Here is a 7500-nt window from a genome sequence, read left to right as displayed (position 1 = left end):
GCACCTACAGCCAAACCACACTGGACATGCCCAATCTCGTCTGATCTTGGAAGCTATGCAGTGTTGGGACTGGTTAGTACTTGGATGGGTGACTACCTAGGAATCCCAGGTGCTGTAGGTAATTTTAAACTGCCATAACATTCTTTTCTATTACATTTTACATTTAATTTTTTCAACTTATTAATGAATATACTTGTGTTAAGAAGTAAAAGCGGTCTAAATTTAATGCTTTTGAGCACCTACAGCCAAACCACAGTGGACATGCCCAATCTCGTCTGATCTTGGAAGCTATGCAGTGTTGGGCCTGGTAAGTACTTGGATGGGAGACCACCTGGGAATACCAAGAGCTGTAGGTAATTTTATACTGCCAGAACATTCTTTTCTATTACATTTTACATTTAATTTTTCAACTTATCAATGAATTTACTTGAGTTAAGAAGTAATAGAGGTCTAAAGTTAATGTTTTTGAGAACCTACAGCCAAACCACACTGGACATGTCCAATCTCGTCTGATCTTGGAAGCTATGCAGTGTTGGGCCTGGTTAGTACTTGGATGTGAGACCACCTGGGAATACCAGGAGCTGTAGGTAATTTTATACTGCCATAACATTCTTTTCTATTAAATTTTACATTTAATTTTTCAACTTATCATTGAATTTACTTGAGTTAAGAAGTAAAAGAGGTCTAAAGTTAATGTTTTAGAGCACCTACAGCCAAACCACACTGGACATGCCCAATCTCATCTGATCTTGGAAGCTATGCAGTGTTGGGCCTGGTTAGTACTTGGATGGGAGACCACCTGGGAATACTAGGTGCTGTAGGTAATTTTATACTGCCATAATATTCTTTTCTATTACATTTTACATTTCATTTTTCAACTTATCATTGAATTTACTTGAGTTAAGAAGTAAAAGAGGTCTAAAGTTAATGTTTTTGAGCACCTACAGCCAAACCACACTGGACATGCCCAATCTTGTCTGAACTTGGAAGCTAGGCAGTGTTGGGCCTGGTTAGTACTTGGATGGGAGACCACCTGAGATTACCAGGTGCTGTAGGTAATTTTATACTGCCATAACATTCTTTTCTATTACATTTTACATTTAATTTTTTCAACTTATCAATGAATTTACTTGAGTTAAGAAGTAATAGAGGTCTAAAGTTAATACTTTTGAGCACCTACAGCCAATCCACACTGGACATGCCCAATCTCGTCTTATCTTGGTAGCTATGCAGTGTTGGGCCTCGGCAGTACTTGGATGGGAGACCACCTGGGAAAACCAGGTGCAGTACGTAATTTTATACTCCCATAACATTCTTTTCTATTACATTTTACATTTAATTTTTTCAACTTATCAATTAATTTACTTGAGTTAAGAAGTAATACAGGTCTAAAGTTAATGTTTTTGAGCACCTACAGCCAAACCACACTGGACATGCCCAATCTCGTCTGATCTTGGAAGCTATGCAGTGTTGGGACTGGTTAGTACTTGGATGGGTGACTACCTAGGAATCCCAGGTGCTGTAGGTAATTTTAAACTGCCATAACATTCTTTTCTATTACATTTTACATTTAATTTTTTCAACTTATCAATGAATATACTTGTGTTAAGAAGTAAAAGCGGTCTAAATTTAATGCTTTTGAGCACCTACAGCCAAACCACAGTGGACATGCCCAATCTCGTCTGATCTTGGAAGCTATGCAGTGTTGGGCCTGGTAAGTACTTGGATGGGAGACCACTTGGGAATACCAGGAGCTGTAGGTAATTTTATACTGCCAGAACATTCTTTTCTATTACATTTTACATTTAATTTTTTCAACTTATCAATGAATTTACTTGAGTTAAGAAGTAATAGAGGTCTAAAGTTAATGTTTTTGAGCACCTACAGCCAAACCACACTGGACATGTCCAATCTCGTCTGATCTTGGAAGCTATGCAGTGTTGGGCCTGGTTAGTACTTGGATGTGAGACCACCTGGGAATACCAGGAGCTGTAGGTAATTTTATACTGCCATAACATTCTTTTCTATTAAATTTTACATTTAATTTTTCAACTTATCATTGAATTTACTTGAGTTAAGAAGTAAAAGAGGTCTAAAGTTAATGTTTTAGAGCACCTACAGCCAAACCACACTGGACATGCCCAATCTCATCTGATCTTGGAAGCTATGCAGTGTTGGGCCTGGTTAGTACTTGGATGGGAGACCACCTGGGAATACCAGGTGCTGTAGGTAATTTTATACTGCCATAACATTCTTTTCTATTACATTTTACATTTAATTTTTTCAATTTAACAATGAATTTACTTGAGTTAAGAAGTAATAGAGGTCTAAATTTAATGCTTTTGAGCACCTACAGCCAAACCACACTGGACATGCCCAATCTCGTCTGATCTTGGAAGCTATGCAGTGTTGGGCCTGGTTTGTACTTGGATGGGAGACCACCTGGGAATACCAGGTGCTGTAGGTAATTTTAGACAGCCAAAACATTCTTTTCTATTACATTCTACATTTCATTTTTTCAACTTATCAATGAATTTACTTGAGTTAAGAAGTAATAGAGGTCTAAAGTTAATGTTTTTGAGCACCTACAGCCAAACCACAGTGGACATGCCCAATCTTGTCTGATCTTGGAAGCTATGCAGTGTTCGGCCTGGTTAGTACTTGGATGGGAGACCACCTGGGAATACAAGGAGCTGTAGGTAATTTTATACTGCCTTAACATTCTTTTCTATTACATTTTACATTTAATTTTTCAACTTATCATTGAATTTACTTGAGTTAAGAAGTAAAAGAGGTCTAAAGTTAATGTTTTTGAGCACCTACAGCCAAACCACACTGGACATGCCCAATCTCGTCTGATCTTGGAAGCTATGCAGTGTTGGGCCTGGTTAGTACTTGGATGTGAGACCACCTGGGAATACCAGGAGCTGTAGGTAATTTTATACTGCCATAAAATTCTTTTCTATTAAATTTTACATTTAATTTTTCAACTTATCATTGAATTTACTTGAGTTAAGAAGTAAAAGAGGTCTAAAGTTAATGTTTTAGAGCACCTACAGCCAAACCACACTGGACATGCCCAATCTCATCTGATCTTGGAAGCTATGCAGTGTTGGGCCTGGTTAGTACTTGGATGGGAGACCACCTGGGAATACCAGGTGCTGTAGGTAATTTTATACTGCCATAACATTCTTTTCTATTACATTTTACATTTAATTTTTTCAACTTATCAATGAATTTACTTGAGTTAAGAAGTAATAGAGGTCTAAAGTTAATGTTTTTGAGCACCCACAGCCAAACCACAGTGGACATGCCCAATCTTGTCTGATCTTGGAAGCTATGCAGTGTTTGGCCTGGTTAGTACTTGGATGGGAGACCACCTGGGAATACCAGGAGCTGTAGGTAATTTTATACTGCCTTAACATTCTTTTCTTTTACATTTTACATTTAATTTTTCAACTTATCATTGAATTTACTTGAGTTAAGAAGTAAAAGAGGTCTAAAGTTAATGTTTTTGAGCACCTACAGCCAAACCACACTGGACATGCCCAATCTCGTCTGATCTTGGAAGCTATGCAGTGTTGGGCCTGGTTAGTACTTGGATGGGAGACCACCTGGGAATACCAGGTGCTGTAGGTAATTTTATACTGCCATAACATTCTTTTCTATTACACTTTACATTTAATTTTTTCAACTTATCAATGAATTTCCTTGAGTTAAGAAGTAATAGAGGTCTAAAGTTAATACTTTTGAGCACCTACAGCCAATCCACACTGGACATGCCCAATCTCATCTTATCTTGGTAGCTATGCAGTGTTGGGCCTCGTCAGTACTTGGATGGGAGACCACCTGGGAAAACCAGGTGCAGTACGTAATTTTATACTCCCATAACATTCTTTTCTATTACATTTTACATTTAATTTTTTCAACTTATCAATTAATTTGCTTGAGTTAAGAAGTAATACAGGTCTAAAGTTAATGTTTTTGAGCACCTACAGCCAAACCACACTGGACATGCCCAATCTCATCTGATCTTGGAAGCTATGCAGTGTTGGGACTGGTTAGTACTTGGATGGGTGACTACCTAGGAATCCCAGGTGCTGTAGGTAATTTTAAACTGCCATAACATTCTTTTCTATTACATTTTACATTTAATTTTTTCAACTTATCAATGAATTTACTTGTGTTAAGAAGTAAAAGCGGTCTAAATTTAATGCTTTTGAGCACCTACAGCCAAACCACAGTGGACATGCCCAATCTCGTCTGATCTTGGAAGCTATGCAGTGTTGGGCCTGGTATGTACTTGGATGGGAGCCCACCTGGGAATACCAGGAGCTGTAGGTAATTTTATACTGCCAGAACATTCTTTTCTATTACATTTTACAGTTAATTTTTTCAATTTAACAATGAATTTACTTGAGTTAAGAAGTAATAGAGGTCTAAATTTAATGCTTTTGAGCACCTACAGCCAAACCACACTGGACATGCCAAATCTCGTCTGATCTTGGAAGCTATGCAGTGTTGGGCCTGGTTTGTACTTGGATGGGAGACCACCTGGGAATACCAGGTGCTGTAGGTAATTTTAGACAGCCAAAAATTTCTTTTCTATTACATTCTACATTTCATTTTTTCAACTTATCAATGAATTTACTTGAGTTAAGAAGTAAAAGAGGTCTAAAGTTAATAGTTTTGAGCACCTACAGCCAAACCACACTAGACATGCCCAATCTCGTCTGATCTTGGAAGCTATGCAGTGTTGGGCCAGGTTAGTACTTGGATGGGAGACCACCTGGGAGTACTAGGTGCTGTAGGTAATTTTATACTGCAATAACATTCTTTTCTATTACATTTTACATTTCATTTTTCAACTTATCATTGAATTTACTTGAGTTAAGAAGTAAAAGAGGTCTAAAGTTAATGTTTTTGAGCACCTACAGCCAAACCACAGTGGACATGCCCAATCTCGTCTGATCTTGGAAGCTATGCAGTGTTGGGCCTGGTTAGTACTTGGATGGGAGAACACCTGGGAATACCAGGAGCTGTAGGTAATTTTATACTGCCATAACATTCTTTTCTATTAAATTTTACATTTAATTTTTCAACTTATCATTGAATTTACTTGAGTTAAGAAGTAAAAGAGGTCTAAAGTTAATGTTTTAGAGCACCTACAGCCAAACCACACTGGACATGCCCAATCTCGTCTGATCTTGGAAGCTATGCAGTGTTGGGCCTGGTTAGTACTTGGATGGGAGACCACCTGGGAATACCAGGTGCTGTAGGTAATTTTATACTGCCAGAACATTCTTTTCTATTACATTTTACATTTAATTTTTTCAACTTATCAATGAATTTACTTGAGTTAAGAAGTAATAGAGGTCTAAAGTTAATGTTTTTGAGCACCTACAGCCAAACCACAGTGGACATGCCCAATCTTGTCTGATCTTGGAAGCTATGCAGTGTTCGGCCTGGTTAGTACTTGGATGGGAGACCACCTGGGAATACAAGGAGCTGTAGGTAATTTTATACTGCCTTAACATTCTTTTCTATTACATTTTACATTTAATTTTTCAACTTATCCATGAATTTACTTGAGTTAAGAAGTAAAAGAGGTCTAAAGTTAATGTTTTTGAGGACCTACAGCCAAACCACACTGGACATGCCCCATCTCGTCTGATCTTGGAAGCTAGGCAGTGTTGGGCCTGGTTAGTACTTGGATGGGAGACCACCTGGGAATACCAGGTGCTGTAGGTAATTTTATACTGCCATAACATTCTTTTCTATTACATTTTACATTTAATTTTTTCAACTTATCAATTAATTTACTTGAGTTAAGAAGTAATACAGGTCTAAAATTAATGTTTTTGAGCACCTACAGCCAAACCACACTGGACATGCCCAATCTCGTCTGATCTTGGAAGCTATGCAGTGTTGGGACTGGTTAGTACTTGGATGGGTGACTACCTAGGAATCCCAGGTGCTGTAGGTAATTTTAAACTGCCATAACATTCTTTTCTATTACATTTTACATTTAATTTTTTCAACTTATCATTGAATTTACTTGAGTTAAGAAGTAAAAGAGGTCTAAAGTTAATGTTTTTGAGCACCTACAGCCAAACCACACTGGACATGCCCAATCTCGTCTGATCTTGGAAGCTATGCAGTGTTGGGCCTGGTTAGTACTTGGATGTGAGACCACCTGGGAATACCAGGAGCTGTAGGTAATTTTATACTGCCATAACATTCTTTTCTATTAAATTTTACATTTAATTTTTCAACTTATCATTGAATTTACTTGAGTTAAGAAGTAAAAGAGGTCTAAAGTTAATGTTTTAGAGCACCTACAGCTAAACCACACTGGACATGCCCAATCTCATCTGATCTTGGAGGCTATGCAGTGTTGGGCCTGGTTAGTACTTGGATGGGAGACCACCTGGGAATACCAGGTGCTGTAGGTAATTTTATACTGCCATAACATTCTTTTCTATTACATTTTACATTTAATTTTTTCAACTTATCAATGAATTTACTTGAGTTAAGAAGTAATAGAGGTCTAAAGTTAATGTTTTTGAGCACCCACAGCCAAACCATAGTGGACATGCCCAATCTTGTCTGATCTTGGAAGCTATGCAGTGTTCGGCCTGGTTAGCACTTGGATGGGAGACCACCTGGGAATACCAGGAGCTGTAGGTAATTTTATACTGCCATAACATTCTTTTCTATTACATTTTACATTTAATTTTTTCAACTTATCAATGAATTTCCTTGAGTTAAGAAGTAATAGAGGTCTAAAGTTAATACTTTTGAGTACCTACAGCCAATCCACACTGGACATGCCCAATCTCGTCTTATCTTGGTAGCTATGCAGTGTTGGGCCTCGTCAGTACTTGGATGGGAGACCACCTGGGAAAACCAGGTGCAGTACGTAATTTTATACTCCCATAACATTCATTTCTATTACATTTTACATTTAATTTTTTTAACTTATCAATTAATTTACTTGAGTTAAGAAGTAATACAGGTCTAAAGTTAATGTTTTTGAGCACCTACAGCCAAACCACACTGGACATGCCCAATCTCGTCTGATCTTGGAAGCTATGCAGTGTTGGGACTGGTTAGTACTTGGATGGGTGACTACCTAGGAATCCCAGGTGCTGTAGGTAATTTTAAACTGCCATAACATTCTTTTCTATTACATTCTACATTTCATTTTTTCAACTTATCAATGAATTTACTTGTGTTAAGAAGTAAAAGCGGTCTAAATTTAATGCTTTTGAGCACCTACAGCCAAACCACAGTGGACATGCCCAATCTCATCTGATCTTGGAAGCTATGCAGTGTTGGGCCTGGTTAGTACTTGGATGGGAGACCACCTGGGAATACCAGGAGCTGTAGGTAATTTTATACTGCCATAACATTCTTTTCTATTACATTTTACATTTAATTTTTCAACTTATCATTGAATTTACTTGAGTTAAGAAGTAAAAGAGGTCTAAAGTTAAT

The 7500-nt window shown here is 37.6% G+C and overlaps 5 non-coding genes and 23 pseudogenes across 5 annotated transcripts; all 28 read left to right on the top strand.

Moving 5' to 3' along the window:
- Positions 1-2: 2 nt before the first annotated feature.
- LOC148451912 (5S ribosomal RNA) lies at positions 3-121 on the top strand (annotated as a pseudogene).
- A 116-nt stretch (positions 122-237) lies between these two features.
- On the top strand, positions 238-356 carry LOC148451911 (5S ribosomal RNA; annotated as a pseudogene).
- A 115-nt stretch (positions 357-471) lies between these two features.
- Positions 472-590, top strand: LOC148451910 (5S ribosomal RNA; annotated as a pseudogene).
- Positions 591-705: 115 nt separating this feature from the next.
- On the top strand, positions 706-824 carry LOC148451909 (5S ribosomal RNA). The gene has a single exon (XR_015875132.1). It is a non-coding gene; the product is annotated as a 5S ribosomal RNA (ribosomal RNA).
- Positions 825-939: 115 nt separating this feature from the next.
- On the top strand, positions 940-1058 carry LOC148451908 (5S ribosomal RNA; annotated as a pseudogene).
- A 351-nt stretch (positions 1059-1409) lies between these two features.
- LOC148451907 (5S ribosomal RNA) lies at positions 1410-1528 on the top strand (annotated as a pseudogene).
- A 116-nt stretch (positions 1529-1644) lies between these two features.
- Positions 1645-1763, top strand: LOC148451906 (5S ribosomal RNA; annotated as a pseudogene).
- A 116-nt stretch (positions 1764-1879) lies between these two features.
- On the top strand, positions 1880-1998 carry LOC148451905 (5S ribosomal RNA; annotated as a pseudogene).
- Positions 1999-2113: 115 nt separating this feature from the next.
- Positions 2114-2232, top strand: LOC148451904 (5S ribosomal RNA). The gene has a single exon (XR_015875052.1). It is a non-coding gene; the product is annotated as a 5S ribosomal RNA (ribosomal RNA).
- Positions 2233-2348: 116 nt separating this feature from the next.
- LOC148451903 (5S ribosomal RNA) lies at positions 2349-2467 on the top strand (annotated as a pseudogene).
- A 116-nt stretch (positions 2468-2583) lies between these two features.
- LOC148451902 (5S ribosomal RNA) lies at positions 2584-2702 on the top strand (annotated as a pseudogene).
- A 115-nt stretch (positions 2703-2817) lies between these two features.
- LOC148451901 (5S ribosomal RNA) lies at positions 2818-2936 on the top strand (annotated as a pseudogene).
- A 115-nt stretch (positions 2937-3051) lies between these two features.
- On the top strand, positions 3052-3170 carry LOC148451900 (5S ribosomal RNA). Its single transcript, XR_015875040.1, has one exon. It is a non-coding gene; the product is annotated as a 5S ribosomal RNA (ribosomal RNA).
- Positions 3171-3286: 116 nt separating this feature from the next.
- On the top strand, positions 3287-3405 carry LOC148451899 (5S ribosomal RNA; annotated as a pseudogene).
- A 115-nt stretch (positions 3406-3520) lies between these two features.
- Positions 3521-3639, top strand: LOC148451898 (5S ribosomal RNA). The gene has a single exon (XR_015875002.1). It is a non-coding gene; the product is annotated as a 5S ribosomal RNA (ribosomal RNA).
- Positions 3640-3990: 351 nt separating this feature from the next.
- LOC148451897 (5S ribosomal RNA) lies at positions 3991-4109 on the top strand (annotated as a pseudogene).
- Positions 4110-4225: 116 nt separating this feature from the next.
- Positions 4226-4344, top strand: LOC148451896 (5S ribosomal RNA; annotated as a pseudogene).
- A 116-nt stretch (positions 4345-4460) lies between these two features.
- On the top strand, positions 4461-4579 carry LOC148451895 (5S ribosomal RNA; annotated as a pseudogene).
- Positions 4580-4695: 116 nt separating this feature from the next.
- LOC148451894 (5S ribosomal RNA) lies at positions 4696-4814 on the top strand (annotated as a pseudogene).
- Positions 4815-4929: 115 nt separating this feature from the next.
- LOC148451893 (5S ribosomal RNA) lies at positions 4930-5048 on the top strand (annotated as a pseudogene).
- A 115-nt stretch (positions 5049-5163) lies between these two features.
- Positions 5164-5282, top strand: LOC148451892 (5S ribosomal RNA). Its single transcript, XR_015875001.1, has one exon. It is a non-coding gene; the product is annotated as a 5S ribosomal RNA (ribosomal RNA).
- A 116-nt stretch (positions 5283-5398) lies between these two features.
- On the top strand, positions 5399-5517 carry LOC148451891 (5S ribosomal RNA; annotated as a pseudogene).
- A 115-nt stretch (positions 5518-5632) lies between these two features.
- Positions 5633-5751, top strand: LOC148451890 (5S ribosomal RNA; annotated as a pseudogene).
- A 116-nt stretch (positions 5752-5867) lies between these two features.
- LOC148451889 (5S ribosomal RNA) lies at positions 5868-5986 on the top strand (annotated as a pseudogene).
- A 116-nt stretch (positions 5987-6102) lies between these two features.
- On the top strand, positions 6103-6221 carry LOC148451888 (5S ribosomal RNA; annotated as a pseudogene).
- A 115-nt stretch (positions 6222-6336) lies between these two features.
- LOC148451887 (5S ribosomal RNA) lies at positions 6337-6455 on the top strand (annotated as a pseudogene).
- A 586-nt stretch (positions 6456-7041) lies between these two features.
- LOC148451886 (5S ribosomal RNA) lies at positions 7042-7160 on the top strand (annotated as a pseudogene).
- Positions 7161-7276: 116 nt separating this feature from the next.
- LOC148451885 (5S ribosomal RNA) lies at positions 7277-7395 on the top strand (annotated as a pseudogene).
- Positions 7396-7500: the final 105 nt, after the last annotated feature.

Source organism: Taudactylus pleione, unplaced genomic scaffold (genome assembly GCF_031769625.1).
Source record: "Taudactylus pleione unplaced genomic scaffold, aTauple2 ptg001184l, whole genome shotgun sequence".
In the NCBI taxonomy this organism is placed as follows: Eukaryota; Metazoa; Chordata; class Amphibia; order Anura; family Myobatrachidae; genus Taudactylus; species Taudactylus pleione.
The sequence above is the reverse complement of the archived record's forward strand: the minus strand, read 5'-3'. Positions and strand labels throughout refer to the sequence as shown.